This window comes from Haliotis cracherodii, unplaced genomic scaffold, assembly GCF_022045235.1.
Source record: "Haliotis cracherodii isolate W230 unplaced genomic scaffold, xgHalCrac1.p SCAF_8, whole genome shotgun sequence".
NCBI classification, from domain to species: Eukaryota; Metazoa; Mollusca; class Gastropoda; order Lepetellida; family Haliotidae; genus Haliotis; species Haliotis cracherodii.
Window position 1 is genome coordinate 27410881 of NW_027266341.1, and position 15907 is coordinate 27426787.

Here is a 15907-nt window from a genome sequence, read left to right on the forward strand (position 1 = left end):
TGGTTTATGGATCCACTTATCATGCTTATGAATGTAATGGTTTCTTAAATGAAAAGTGAAATATTTATTATGTGTATTATTATTTTACTCATGGAGTAGAAATAATTTATCCTACAATATGTGGTTTGTTCTTGCTTGACATCTATACTGGTACACAGATACTTTAAATTGTCACATAACATGATGAAAACATCATCATCATCATACCCATCATTTAATGGATGTACAATACTAAAAGTGGTTATGTCTGATGGCTCTGATGTTGTGTAGATACAAGAGAGACTTGTTGCATCTGGATATTAACCATAAACAATCTATGAATTATGTAAGTCAATACATTAAACTGGTTTAGACTTAGAAAATGTGGAATGTTATGCTTGATTCTCGGAATCATTCTGATAGTGACTGGCATATTTTACACATTCCCCTGATTAACAGTAGCAAATTTAAAATTCTTATCATGGATAGCCAATATCATTATTGTAGGGAGTTGTAAGTGAAATAGAGTGGCTGTTGTTCCGGCTGTAGTTGTGTGACTGGGCTGTTCAGACTTCTTGAGACAGGTTGTAATGAGTCATATTGCCCGGAGGTAGGAATTATTGATAAGTGAGTGCAGCTACTTTTGACACTGCCTGTTCCTTTGCTTTCAAGTATAACATCATCATGTATGGTCTGTTTCATATGTTGTATGTGAGTCTTGTATCAAGTGTATCCATGTAGAGTACAGCGTATACATGGTATACAGGCCCTGTAATATAAGTCTACAGAACCCCATGCTTGTTGAAAGAGGCGACTAACAGGATCGGGTGGTCCGACTCACTGACTTGCTTGAGGCAGGTCATCATATCCCAATTGTGTAGATTGATGCTTTGTGATGAGTGTACATTGTAAACAATCTTCGACTTTAGCCACTTGTCTGAGTTGAGTAAAAGTCTTGTTTTGTCTAGTAAGCTGAGCTAATAATAGTCTACTAAAATGGACTGAAAATGATGTGAAGAGCCATGTTTGGGATCAGAGTTCCAATTATTTTTGCAACAGACTGTGTATCATAAGCATACATCATATGCATAAAACATCACATATACATCACACAGGTGACAATATACAATGTTGCACCGGTGAATGTCTGTTTGAAGCTCCATCATGTCCATTAAAAGACCCTGCAAGTCATATTTTGATTAATAATTTAATATATCTTTATTTGGGGGGGACTGTCAGGGGCAGTTTTTCTGTTTACAATAGTATTGCAATGGTTAAGCCTATTTCCATATTACTGCCATTGTATGATGTTATTGGTACTTACAATATATACTGACACATCACAATGATGAATACCTTCCTAGCCTTCCCACGTTCTAGATCTACATGCATTATTTGACATGATGACACATCTAACAGACTAACACATCCTCCATGTCTTAGGTTCAACAGATGTTATTAATAGGGAGCTAACTGGTTAGGGATGTAAATTTGTTTACTGTCCTATACATCAGATACATTGATGAACACGTTCTGAATGAATGCCCACATGCCTTCAAAAGAGAATTTATTTATATCAACACCTGATCAACATGATCTAGCGGTCAAATGATCAGAATGGAAACTGACTATTTTTCAGTTGGGGTGTCATTAATTTTTAGTATTGATATATTGACTCACAAGTATGATATATTGATTAATATGTAAATTAGATAAATAATTCTGCATGTGTTACATAAACATGTTCAAAATAGCCATGTTGACCTGCAATTTGAGGCTAAATATGAACTAGGCAAATCCATTAATTGTTTAGAATTGAACTTTCTGCTTTCTCATCATGGTAATTGTCTATCTGAACTTTGGTAAACTAAATAAATGTAAACGTTCCTGTCGTAGTGAACTATGAATTTGGTATTGATATTCCAAAATTTGTAGTGATATAGTATCAACATAGAAAATTGCCAGTACATTCATATCGTGATCTGGTGATATATACAATGATCCCTATGTTTAAATATTTTGTTCAGTTATTTTCTTTTGACACTATTGATAATGCACAATGACATCAGTGTTAACTATTAGTCTATTACTTGGTTTTGTCATCAAACCCTGGCCAATTACATTGCATTGGTAATACGATCATTACATCCCTAATCTGTATATGCACATGCTTGCAAACAGACTCTTACAACTATACAGTGTTTAAACAAACATGACAAAGAAAATGGGGTTTGAGTGTAATGTTATAGTGAGTGAGTATGGTTTTACGTGGCTTTTAGCAATATTCCAGTAATATCATGGTGAGGGACACCAGAAATGGGCTTCACACTGGGAATCGAACCCGGGTCTTCGGCGTGAAGAGCGAATGCTTTAACCACTAGACTACCCGACCGCCCCTGTGTAATGTTATAGGTACAGAAACAATAACCACGAACATGATGACCGCTCTCACAAAGACTAATAATCTGATGTACATGAACTACAGATGACCTGACAAAATGATTGGCATCTGTCATCTGGTATGACATGTATGAACAAATCCTTTTTTGATAAGCTATCTGTCCAGTAAGTTTGCTATATGAGACAAATAGATAGCCAACAGTCTGTGAAGTCTTCATATTATCTGCTTTTATGATGCAAGGGCTTACTGTTGTTTGTTCCACCTGACCTACTTTGCTCTATAAGTATGGCTCTTTCCAACACGCCTTAAGGGTTAGCTATCAAGTCATGGTAATAAACCACTCAAACTCTTCGCTTTTAAAAACTGTCTGCCTCATTATTGCATCAACCAATATGTGCAGTTTACATGGTTTAACCAGTCTACAACTTTGTAGCCTCAAGTCTGAAGCCCTAGTCTAGTAAAATACTGTTCGGTCTTGTAAGCTCAGAAATATTAGTCCATATAATAATAATAAAATTTACTGAAAATGATGTTGAGAGCCAAGTGCAAGCTAGTTGGTTAGTTTGTTGTTTAACGCCGCACAGCAATATTCCAACTGTATGACGGCGGTCTGTAAATAATCGAGTCTGAACCAGACAATCCAGTGATTAATATCATGAGCATCGATCCACGCAATTGGGATCGATGACATGCATCAACCAAGTCAGCGAGTCTGACCACCCGATCCCGTTAGTTGCCTTTTACGACAAGCAGTCACCTTTTACGGCAAGCATGGGTTGCTGAAGACCTATTCTACCCCGGAATCTTCACGGGTCTGTAGCCTCAAAAGTGTTTGGTACAGATGGTCCAACATGTCTTGTCTACTGTTGTGGCCTGGGTATAAGAATGTTTCAAGCCTCATTCCCAAAGTCCATCCTAGTGCTTCAACCGTGACTGAAGACTATGTTGATGTATGTAATACAGTCCTAGGTGTTACTATTCATGGTTTGGTTTGTTTGTTGTTAAAAGCCACACTCAGCAAAATTCCAGCTGTATGATGGTGGTCTGTTAATAATCGAGTGGACAAGACAATACAGTGATAGACATCACGAGCATTGATCTACGCAAATTCGATACGATGACATGCGAGTCAGCGTGTCTGAACACCCGATCCTGTTAGTGGCCTCTTCCTACTCTTCATGGAGGTGTAAGAGACCTTTGAAGGTCCAGGGTAAATTAGGTCTTCAGCATCCATGCTTGACGTAAGAGGCGACTTTGCTTGTTGTAAGAGGCGACTAACGGGATCCGGTGGTATGGCTCGCTGACGTGGTTGATGCATGTCATAGAATCCAAGTTGCGTGGATCGATGCACATGGTGTCAAACACTGGGTTGTCTGGTCCAGACGGTGGTCTGTATTTACAGACCACTGTCATATAGCTGGAATATGGCTTATCACGAAGTTAAACAACATACAAACAAAGGTTGGTTGGTTGGTTGGTTGGTTGGTTTGTTGTTTAACGCCGCACTCAGCAATATTCCAGCAATATGTAAATAATCATGTTTGGACCACACAATCCAGTGATTGATATCATGAGCATCGATCCATGCAATTGGGATTGATGACATGTATCAACCAAGTCAGCGAGCCTGACCACCCGATCCGTTAGTCACCTTTTACAAACGAACAAACAAACAAACAAAGGTAAATAAATACCTACCAGGTAATATGGGAAAAACAATGTAAAGTTAAGTGCTGTTCTTTTAACAAGATATTCTTCTGACACTAGAATTAAGCATGTTTAGTTATCAGATATCCCTTTGTTTGTGTTGCGTAATGTGAACAAGGTTTACCGTGGAGGTCAAGTTGTTGCCTACACCAGACACACTGGCCACCTGTTTCTGACTGACACAAAGTGATATAACCAATGTTGCAATTATTGTCTGGGTGCACATACAGACAAGAATGTACATGACGATCTTGAGAATACTGTCATTCCTGTGAGGGCCTGTGACCATCATCGAGTATGGCCCAGCAGGGATTCCTGTGGGAAACAGGTTGCAAACACCTGATCCTTGTGATAAACAGGACAATCAATGGTTTCTATAGAAATAATTAGCATCTGGTCATAATGGTGGCTTTGGAATAACCATTTGATATTCTGGGGGTTGACTGGGACTTTCTGAATATAATCTGTTCCCAGAAATGCTGGCTAAGAAATAATTTGTTCTCATGTTTTACTCATAAACCTCCTTTGTTCACTGGACATGTTTTAAAACATTGTGTGTAGTGGGTCCTTTAAATTTAATATTTTTGTGACTTGTTCTGACTAAAATGTATTATGTCTCAAATGAAAATTTCAGGCCCATCCGGAATACTAACTGGTTGGTCGCTTATGAGTATTGTCACCACGAGGCATCTGTGAAGATCCGGGTTAGAATAGGTCTTCAGCAACCCATTCTTACCCTAGGAGGCCATTTTGCTTGTCGTAAGAGGCTACTAAATGGTTCGGGTGGTCAGGCTATCGGATTTGGTTGATGCATGTCATCATGTTGATGCTCATGATGTCAATCGCTGGTTTGTCTTGATTACAGAGCACTGTCATATGGTTGGAATATTGCTGAGTGCAGCGTTAAACAACAAACAAACACTACTAGGTCAAGCTTGAGCCAAGAGATAACCTGTATCTTAGCAGTAAGTGTGGTCAAACTGCACATGGGCAATGGGGTAGCCTAGTGGTTAAAGTGTTCGCTCATCATGCCGAAGAACCGGGTTCTATTCCCTGCATGGATACAATGTGTGATGCCCATTCCTTGATATTGCTGGAATAATGCTAAAAGCGGCATAAAACCATTCTCACTCACTCACTCATTTTCACACTGTTTTGAGCCACCCATCCATCCACTCAGCTTTATCACTAAAGAAAAGAAATTCCCACTACTTTTCCACAGAAGCGTTGCCATGGTGAAGTCGACACTCCCATGTCACTTGACCCATGTATTGGGCTAGTCTAGACATGGAAAAACTAGTTTCAACTTCCTGCACAAGCATAAGAAGTTGTAAGACCTAATAAGACATCATATTGAGAACAGCCAGTCTGTCAACTGATATAACCTTTGGAAGATACAGTATCTGTAGAGTGAGTAATTTAGTCTTCATTCAGACTTTACTGATGTGGTATGGTGGTCAATTTTTAAAATTTTTAATCTTTACCTGACCATGTTGATGACCACTGTCAAGGATCTAATAAAGCTTTGTCTGAAATAACTGTCTGCCTACCTGCCCTTGGCTGGTAACTTTTCTGTCAGATTGTAAGACATTTTCCTCCACCTGCCCAACTACTAGTATCTGGCAGATAATTTTAAGAGTATTTATGTATTCAGTTTTTTTTATAACTCGTCGTGGATTCTCAAGTAATACATGACTGACTCTTAGTCTTTATGATTTTTCAATATGTATAATGTCTGAATGCGGGCAGGCAACTTTGAAAATGGGCAGGTAACTCTGAAGATGGGCAGGTAACTTTGAAGAGGGGCAGGTAACTTTAAAGATGGGCAGGTAACACTTATGGGTCACCTGCCTGACTGTCTTTTGGATTTTAAAATGATTTCGAACACTGATATAGAGCACTATAGATGCTATATCCAACCTAATTTCTGGGTTGTTCTTGTTTCATGAAAAAACAATTAATGCATTACATCAATTTGCCGGTTCATTGAACCTTTAATGTGAAATCCTTTTCACTGGTAAAGGCAATTTTTTCCATCGAACAAACTTGTTGGATTTTGATAATCAGATAATTTACCTTGTCAACTGTTTTCACTTTTGCCTTTGTTGGCTCGGCTGAATACCTGTGTCAGGCTATTCTGAAGAACACTTGGAGAGTTTTGGACATTTTTATATCCGAATCATTCATAGCTCATGCCATGATGTCCTTTGTTTTCAGTAAATTCTATGTATTATATAAAAATCAAACCAAAAGTTCTGTCCTAGTCTGTTACTGAAATTTACCTAGTATCGTCCCATTCAAGATTGTGATTACACAGTTACCAGTATCTGAAATTCTGATTATGATTAATGACCTATACCATGTATACCATTGTCCAATAATTTTTCTTTCTTAAAATCAGATTCTGTTTGACTTTTCATTCTGTTGTGTTCTTTCATTTGAATATATTTTATCTTGAGTATGAAAATTGACCCAAAAGAAATGTACATAACTGAAAGTGAGAGATGACACGAACTAGAGCACTGCCGTATTATAGAAACATGATTAACAGGCCACAGTGCCTGTTGAACGGTGGTATGGACAATTAAAGGGAAGGCACTCTCATTACATCTGGGAATAAAGATTAGCTGCACATGATTCTACATTATATCAAGGACATATTGCAACAGGTTGTTGACATTTTGCTTGTTACAGGTTCCAGATTTCTTGGTCCTGAATAGAAATTGTCACTTAGTCCTATAATTCTTGCCAAACTTCTCAATAGTTAAGGTATCATAGGACTAGTAGAAATTTGCCATTTTTAGGGTAATGCTATATCTTACCATTATAAGAACTAGTGGACAAAACTGTTTGTTTATATCGCTGCATGATGATGTCATGATGGTGATCGTGATGATGGTGATTGTGATGATGATGATGTCATGATGGTGATCGTGATGATGGTGATTGTGATGATGATGATGTCATGATGGTGATCGTGATGATGGTGATTGTGATGATGATGTCATGATGGTGATGATGATGATGTATGAGAGGGTGTATATAAATATGGGCAATTGTCCGACCTAATATATTACCTAAATATATTTATTTCCATGTAAACATAAAAAATACATGTTCTAGCAATAATCTAATAATCATGATAATACATTTTATCACGACTGAATTCTTCAATCAGCTCTTGAGGTTTAAGAGTTTATAAGTAAACAGGTAAATGAAATATATGACAAAATACACAGTCCCTTGGCTTGCTGTTGGAGCCTGTGACGTGCGCTGAAGCGGCTTTGTTCAGAAATAGCTGAAAAGATGAGATGGAGATGCATAAAGTTAACTGTATTTTCTGTATTATACTGTCGGAAGAAATATTGCCTTATGTCCTGCTGCAAATGTCACTGCATTGGTCAGAATGGTTAGTAATTAATTGTAGTCATGGTTACCCTCATCACCACAAGTTACATAGTCACGACTGATGCCCATATTTGTTAAACCATCCAGCGTGAAATCTCTGAGGGTTTTTTTCTGGACAGGTGCCAATCCAGGTGTCTTTACGCGTAGGCATAGCTGTATCGGATTCGCCAGACGATACGCTTGACGCTTGATTATCAAGATTACATGACAGCTTGTTTTATGGCCACTACTATTATAGTACTCTGTCCCCAGCCAAAAGATTTTCTTAGATCTCTGAGCTTCCTAGGCCTATTCAGTGCTGAGATGATAGATTAGCTCGGCCACTGAAAACACATCTTCCAGAAGTCCAGTTTCAACCCTTGCTGAACTAGGCTGGAATTTCCAGGCTCGATCGTAGCACCACCAGTGGCTATAATGACTTATGTCCCTTCTATGTTCCTCCTATTGACCAATCAAATTCCATCTCTCATATCACTTGCATTTGCTTCAAACAAATCACGTGAGCACCTTTGCAGAATATTTGACGACGCCCAATTGGCGGTGCACATGCTTTGCAAGTCCTGCACTTTGACCAAAATCTGCAAGTTGAAATCCATGTTGTTTACGAGCCGGATGTCTAGTTCGTCACATGATTTTGATTGGACTATGCATAGACTTGTTAGTCCAGCCAAAATGTAACTCCATAATTGCAGCTTAGTTCGACAAAGGTGGAAACTGGACTTTTACAGTCAGTTATTCCCTTGCTTTGGGAATATGCTGAAAACATCCCATGTGTATGCATTACATATAGCCCTCTAGACATAATTGATGTCGCAAGACTTGGTGCACATTGAATGCTGTTGTGGCAGTTTGTAGTCTCGGGAAAACCTGTTAAGTTAAAATAGAATATACACTTCCAGGTGGAATTTATCAGTGTAATTTTAGTGTTGTATATGTGGCAATGCTGCAGAATCGCAGTCTAGATCTAGGAAAATTTAATAATATTTCTTAACATTTGCCTGGATAATGATAACATATGCATGAAATGTTCACACAAGAAAGGTCTGTCTGCCCAAATATGCAAATGAGGAAACGCTTTTTTCAGGCGATTGGGTGACATCTCATTTTGTCACATGGCAGTGTATATCATTGGGCCTAACTTTATTGTCTTTTAAGCATTTTTACCCCATGGAAGAATATGGGTAGAATAGATCTTCAGCAACCCATGCTTGCCATAAAAGGCGACTATGCTAATTGTAAGAGGCGACTAGCAGGATCCGGTGGTCATGCTCACTGACTTGGTTGATGCATGTCATCGATCCCAATTGTGTGGATTGATGCTCATGATATTAATCACTGGATTGTCTGGTCCAGACTCGATTATTTACAGACTGCCATCATATAGCTGGAATATTGCGGTGTTAAACAACAAACCAACCAACTACATGCTTGTGCAGTGTGCTTCACTGCTTGTGAATGTATGTCATTTAATACTGAATGAGCTGTTTCCTTAAATGTCTTTGATGATGCTGAAGACAGGTGAAAAATTAAGTCTTTGGTAGCCATTTGGATGTTGGAAGAACATGAAGACTCGAACATGGACAACAACTTCTTTATTGCTTGTAATCGTTTAGTGCTACTTCTTGCCCCTTCATCAGGTGAATACTGAGTAAGTCTGTGTGAGATAATACACATACATGCTGATATGTTTGTCTACACAGGGTAGGATTAATGTACAAGGTAACAGGAAAGCCAATGAAAGACTGCTGAATCAGCATTAAATAATCCCCAGCAAGTCAATAAGTGACCAGCCATCCTCGTCCGGCCAGTCCGGCAACTGGTCAATAAGTGACCAGCAATCCCAGTGATAGCAGTCCGGCAACTGGTCACATACCTCTGCTGTAAGGGGTCAGTCCACTATCCCCCTAATCCTCCAGAATAAGGTCAAGTATACAGACTCCATCCGTGTCTCATACACCTGATACAGGAGCCCCAGTGGCTGGGACTGTTAGGACACTGGCCTGTACTCTGTCAGTGCAATTACCTACTGTCAGTGGAGACACTTAGCGTCAGTGAGTACTTGTTCTGCCTCCATGCTTGAGATATTCAGACACTGAAAACTCCATACTGACTGACAGATTGTCTAGCCTAGTGTCAGTAATTATGTGGGTGTTAGTGAAAATATTTCACCTTTTCACCTGATGGATAGACTCAAAAGACGGTTACGGACAAAAGGGCACTGATCCTATGTCAATCTATTGATAAAATATTTTTGTGACATGTTTTCTGGATCATTAGTATAATTGTTCTTACAGAAGAAAGCTATTGTAACAGGAAAGTGTTTGTATTCAACATGTTCAGGTGGTGAACCTGTTTTTGTTTACTCTGCCTAGTGTCTAGGTCAGGTGAGATTCCATCCATGTTACCTGAGGCTTGAGGTTCTACTGTGTAGATACAATCTCAACTCATCATCAAGGGTGTCAATGGTACAAGAATGTTTACAATGGTTAAAGGTTACATTCCAGTGATTATTGCATTTCTTTCTTACCATAGCTGGAGCTGCAATATGATATGCATCATAATCTGTGGTGCGGAAATACCTTTTCCCTGGATAAGTAAACAGCAAAACTATACATGTCCGTACACAGTCTACCTGTCTGGAGACATAGTCTACATGTCCAGATTATTGTCCTCATTGGGTCTTTAATCTCAGAATACAAGAATGAGTAGGCAGCGTTACTGTCAACTGCTTGTAGTCACTGAAAATCCTGAATTCTGAAATTTCTGAGTGTGATTTACATTTTTATGAATCAGTTTACGTATTTCTGTCGTATCTCCATCACAAATAATGAAAACAATCGGACATAATCAAATAAAAACAATGCGTTTTGAGTGGCTAGTGTAACCTTCAAAGACACCTTAAAATATGTAGCGTAATTGACTATATGGTAATCTGATCAACCAATTAGAGAGTGTTTCCTGAAGCATTTCAAAATCAACAGGGAAGTAAACAATACAATGCATTGTTCGTTGAATTGGTTACACTCGCGATATTTACACTTTTTCAATGTTATACTGACACTTTCATGTTTAAGGTAATGAATTAGTGTTATTTAATGACAACACAATCTCATATATTGACACTGTACTTATAAAGAAATCCTTCCTGTTTTGTATAAGTTTCACAACCATGTCATCTTGTGTTAGGCTAGATTAATTTGTTTGGTGCTGATGATAATCATATGACCGAGACAGGCTGGGTTTGCTATTAAATAATACATGTGGCTACTACATGCTCTAGAGCTGTGGTGAGTGTGTTGCTAGCCCAGCGGGATAATAATGTTGCATATTCACCACGTTTATTTCTGGATATTAGCCATGTTAGCACTGACTCTTATAAAGGTATGTGAATGCATGCATGTAAACTAGGTGGCGTGGAGAATGTTAAGGGGAGAAAGTATGTGTTTATTGCATTGAAAAGAAATGTAACAGTTGGGATGATAATATTTCATTTGAATGCACTTTTGCTCACAAAGCCAGTGATGAACATGATGAAGATGATGAAGACCTAAAACATTTATTCAGTGTGGAAGGATGTAGCTGGACTACTTTATGTGTGGTGGCCATTGTCCATGTTGGGTGTAGAGAGTAGTTGGATGGGTGAACGTGTTCGGCACTTTGACTCCTGAGAGTTTCTAGGGCTTTGGTCCTGCCCCACACTGAAGCACATGTAGCACATGGTGACTCCTTGGGTAAGTGACTGTGTTCAAAATATACCTCTGTTCACCCACCAGTGAATGGGTATTCAGACGGTGGGATGAGATGGTAATGTGACTGTTAATCTTCTAGTGCCTCACAGGCAGCTTGGGTTGTGTACTCCCCAGGGAGCTGAGAATGAAAATCTGGTGCACAATTATCCAGTCACCAGCCTAAAATGATATACAGCTTTAGAAATTGGCACTAGTCCTATAGTCCTTGCCAAACTGCCCAGTGGTAAAGGTATCTTAAGGACTAGTAGAAATTTGCCCTTTTTAAGGGTTTTGCTATATGTTATCATTATGAGGACTAGTGGACGAAAACTGTTAGTTTCTAACCCTGATATAGAGCTCCTGTGTCAGCCTAGCTGGGACTTGAACCTGTAAATAGATTACGGTGTTATTATTATGTGTAGAAAAATTATCATAGTCAGGAAAGCTGTTGGTAAGATCCTACAGTGACTGATGCTTGTGTTTTTACACCATGCTGTGCGAACAAGGCTTAGTCTGCAATGGCTGTCAGTCAGTGTGTCAGCACAGAATTTAGCTGAAGTACTGATTGATTTATCCACATCATCAACCAGGTTCAACAACAACACCATAATTGATCGTGTTTTGGCGCTGTAACTTTGTCATGGCACTCACTGTGTTGTTGTAATAAAACATTCTTCCCTGACATCTCTGCTGTCTGAAGGAAGTGCAGAGGGACAGGAGATACATACTGGTCAGAGTCTGAAATAACTACCAGTACATGCCTTCCTGCCTGTGGCTGGTTTGAAAGTTTCCCACATCTGGCAGATAATTTTAGGGCTACAGTAAACTACGTTTATAACGAACATGCTTATAACGAACTGACGGATATAACTACTGTTTTTTGGTCCTGGGCATTTGTTGTGTATATCTGGTACATATGCTTATGATGAACTACGCTTATAACGAACATGCTTATAACGAACTGACGGATTTAACTACTGTTTTTTGGTCCTGGGCATATGCTGTGTATATCCTGTACCTATGCTTATGATGAACTACGCTTATAACGAACTAAAGTTAGTGGTCCCTTTGTGTTCGTTATATCCATAGTTTACTGTACTTACTTAATCTGTTTAATCATAACTTCTCATAGATTTTCAAGTAATTGTTTGTATTATTCAACCGAATCAAGAAATGATTTATCTCTTATTTTTTTGCGATTGTTCACGATATTTCAATATTCATAATGTCTGAATGCAGGCAGGTAAAGGTGAAGATTGACAGGCAACACTTGCAGGTCATCTGTCCGACTGTCTTGTTGGGTTTTTAAATTATTTCAAACAGTAATACTGGTCAGTCAAAGGACATATGTTGGTCAGAGCCACCTTCTCTTATGTGCTATACTGTAGTGGCTGTGGCTATCCCTGTATGGCCTGTGGGCTTTCTGCAAGTTTCGGTGTGTTTTACATGTTCAGGAATATATATCTCTTGTACAGTGAGAGCTTGTTAACTTGTGATCGTTTGGACCTTCACACATCAACTTATTTGTAGTTGGAGGCAAGTTGATGTCCAGTGTTGAACTACTGTGCGGTTGGGAGAGATGAAATTAATGAGATATCACTTATTTGTATTCCTTTACAAATGTAGGTGCAGAAGATGTTTCAGTCATGCTTTGGGGAATTTTGATGTAAGACCACTGAATGGTCATTTGTAGATGGTCATTTGTAGATGGTAATTGCTTTGGATTGCTATTAACTTCACACTATTAATGTGTAACAGAGGTAGATTTAACAACAATGTTTTATATAGCCAGCAGGGCTTGCTCCATTTAAAAATTACTGGCCCTCCAATCTTATTGGCCTACTACTAAATGATGAGCGTGGCCCGACCCCTCTATTCACATGACCTAATGCTTAAATTTACAGAATTCACATGTAGCGTCCCACAAATTTATTAAGTACACCTGAAAAATATTTTTCGAGTATTCTGTGCAGCAAAAAATTACATTGATTACATATTACTCAAGAAAATACGGTACATGGACAAGGGGATGAAACTTTGACTCGCCAGGCGGGCCATCTACTTTACATTTCAGCAAGCCCTTGGTAAATTTAGCTGGCCACAGGCCTATGGACAAGCAGATAAATCGACCCCTGTGTAACTAATATGCTAGTACTTCAACCTAAGCAGTAATTTGACTTTTATTTGGGGCAACATTGACTTGGGAAGCAGTATTGGCTATGGTCGTGTCACCAATGTCACCAATGTGGGTGTTTTATGTCAAGAACATGGTGAAATACACGAACAATATTCTGATGTTGTCGCTTTCAGATTAGTTAGTACTAGTGTTGGTTGGCATGGATTTCCCAGCTGTAACCATGGTAACATGAGGCACAGGAGTTTCTGTGTAGGGTTTCGTCCCTTAGGAACATTAGGGGTGCAATAATCCTGTGATAGTGGGTTTTGAACACTACATTGGCCAAATGATTCTTGACTTACCACTCTATACCCATGCTTGTAAGTTTTTCCTAGGTAAATATCTCAGACCTGTGCCTCTTTCGGTTTACATGCAACACAAGCTGTGACTCTTGTTCATTATGATTATGGAGATACTTTCAAAGCAGTGATAAGCCTCACTCACTCACTCACTCACTCCAAGTACAAGTGATTGGATTCAGGTGGAATTCATCATTCCTCAGTTGTCATAACTGGTTGGTTCTAACCTCTCAATCAACAAGTTGTCATGCTAAAAACAGTTTTTTGAGATATTTTATATTAAAGAAAGGTGTTGTCAATATTAAAGATCCTTTTTCCCTTAACAATGTCAGTGAAAGACCTAATTGGTGTCATTATGGTCATGAGTATATGTACAATTACACATAGATATAGTGAGTGAGTGGTCGAACATGCAGAATAATATTTGATACAGAAAAATCACAAAACGTTTATTCCTCCACATTTGAAAATGAATACAAGATCACAACATTGGTACAGCGTACAGGACAACCAAAACAGTCATTGATTAGTCAATGATAAGATGATCAGCCTAAGTATATTACCAGAGTTAGAAATTGGCACTAGTCCTTTAGTCCTTGCCAAACTGCCCAATAGTTAAGGTATCATAAGGACCAGTAGAAATTTGCCATTTTTAAGGGGTTTTGATATATAATATCATTATAAGGACTAGTGGACTATTTAATAGAGAATCTCACCCTCGTGTCTTTTGATATCAAATATATCAACACGAGTTGATAAAAGTGGGAAAACTCCGAGGCTTGCTGAGGATTTTTTTCCACTTTTATCATTGAGTGTTGATATATTTGATATCAAAAGACACGAGGGTGAGATTTTATTTATCATCCAACATCATTCTTCCAACTTTTTCAGTTTGTAGAAAGTCATAAGCAGTGTCTTAAAGGGGAAGTGTACACGCAAAAATCACTTTCTTTCTTTTTCTAAACAAAACGCAATTTTAGAATTAGTTAGTATCTGTGTTTGAAAATATACACTCATTTTTTTTCACAGTGAAAGTAGGAAGCTCACAATAGTGTGAAAGTGATATGCCGTTATGAGGCCTTCGTTTTACGAGCGAAATAGGCCTGAGTTATCCCCCTTAGATTATGACGTAATTGGTGCCAATTCAACTGGGTCCCTGTCTATTCTCAACGCAAAAGATATCAAGGACCAGTTTGCGGTAAAACAACATGGTCTACGACACACTGCGACGCAGTGGTGACTCAGCATAACACAATTCTGGCTGGCATCTGAGATGCTAGAATCACAAAACTGTACCTACACCACGTGAAGCGGCTCTAACAAAGCATGATGACGTCATAATGTTTATCAATTGGCACCAATGACGTCATATTGCAAGGGACATAAGCCATGGTGTTTTTGTTATGGAAATAGAACACTTGGTAAATGTGAAAAATATAAATCGTTTTAGTGCAAAAAATATGTTAATCAAATATGATGTTTTTATATTTTTGTCTATGACACTTCTATGTTAACACTTTTAATGTGGAAAAAGTACAAGAAAAAAAGGTTCATTTCCGTGTGAACTTGCCCTTTAAGTGTAAAAAGTACTAATAACAGCTTCAGTATCAGAACCATTAGTGATGTCATTTGATTGTGACGTCATGGTAACCAATGACATCACAATGGTCTGCAAAGCATTGTTATGCAATTTCATTGCAGCGATATCTACAGTATAGATATCGCTTAATCTCACCCAAGCGATATCTCCTGTGGGAGCCAGTTTCGGATGATAAATGTAAATTTCTACCACTGATTGCTGAATTAAAGATAGGTCAATTTCCTCAATCTGCCATTAGCAGAATGCTTTCAAATTGAATTGCCAGTTGCATGAAATATTGAATTGCGAAGGCCGGCAGCGTTAGAAATTGGCACTAGTCCTGTAGTCCTTACCAAACTGCCCAATGGTAAAGGTATCCTAAGGACTTGTAGAAATTGGCCCATTTTAAAGGTTTTGCTATATGTTATCATCATAAGGACTAGTGGACAAAAACTGTTAGTTTCTAACCCTGCTTGAAGGGTAACTTGACTTTACGTAGAACTATTAAGCACAATGTTGTGAGGGAGCATGCTGAAGAGTTACATCAACAGCTGGGTCGTTATGAGTGAACCACTCAGATGTGTCTATAGGTAATAACATAGATGTTATTGATGACAAAGTAGTTCACAT

The 15907-nt window shown here is 38.5% G+C and overlaps 1 protein-coding gene across 9 annotated transcripts in view; it reads left to right on the forward strand.

Moving 5' to 3' along the window:
- The window catches only part of LOC139449904 (FHF complex subunit HOOK-interacting protein 1B-like), a 53590-nt gene that overhangs the window by 1515 nt on the left and 36168 nt on the right, over positions 1-15907 (forward strand). The window contains exon 1 of one of the 9 annotated variants that reach the window (XM_071231497.1): positions 11141-11226. The exons of the other annotated variants lie outside the window; for them this stretch is intronic. The gene's annotated coding sequence lies outside the window, so the exon portion shown is untranslated. Of the gene's footprint in view, positions 1-11140; positions 11227-15907 lie in introns of those variants that run through there. 9 annotated transcript variants of the gene reach the window in all.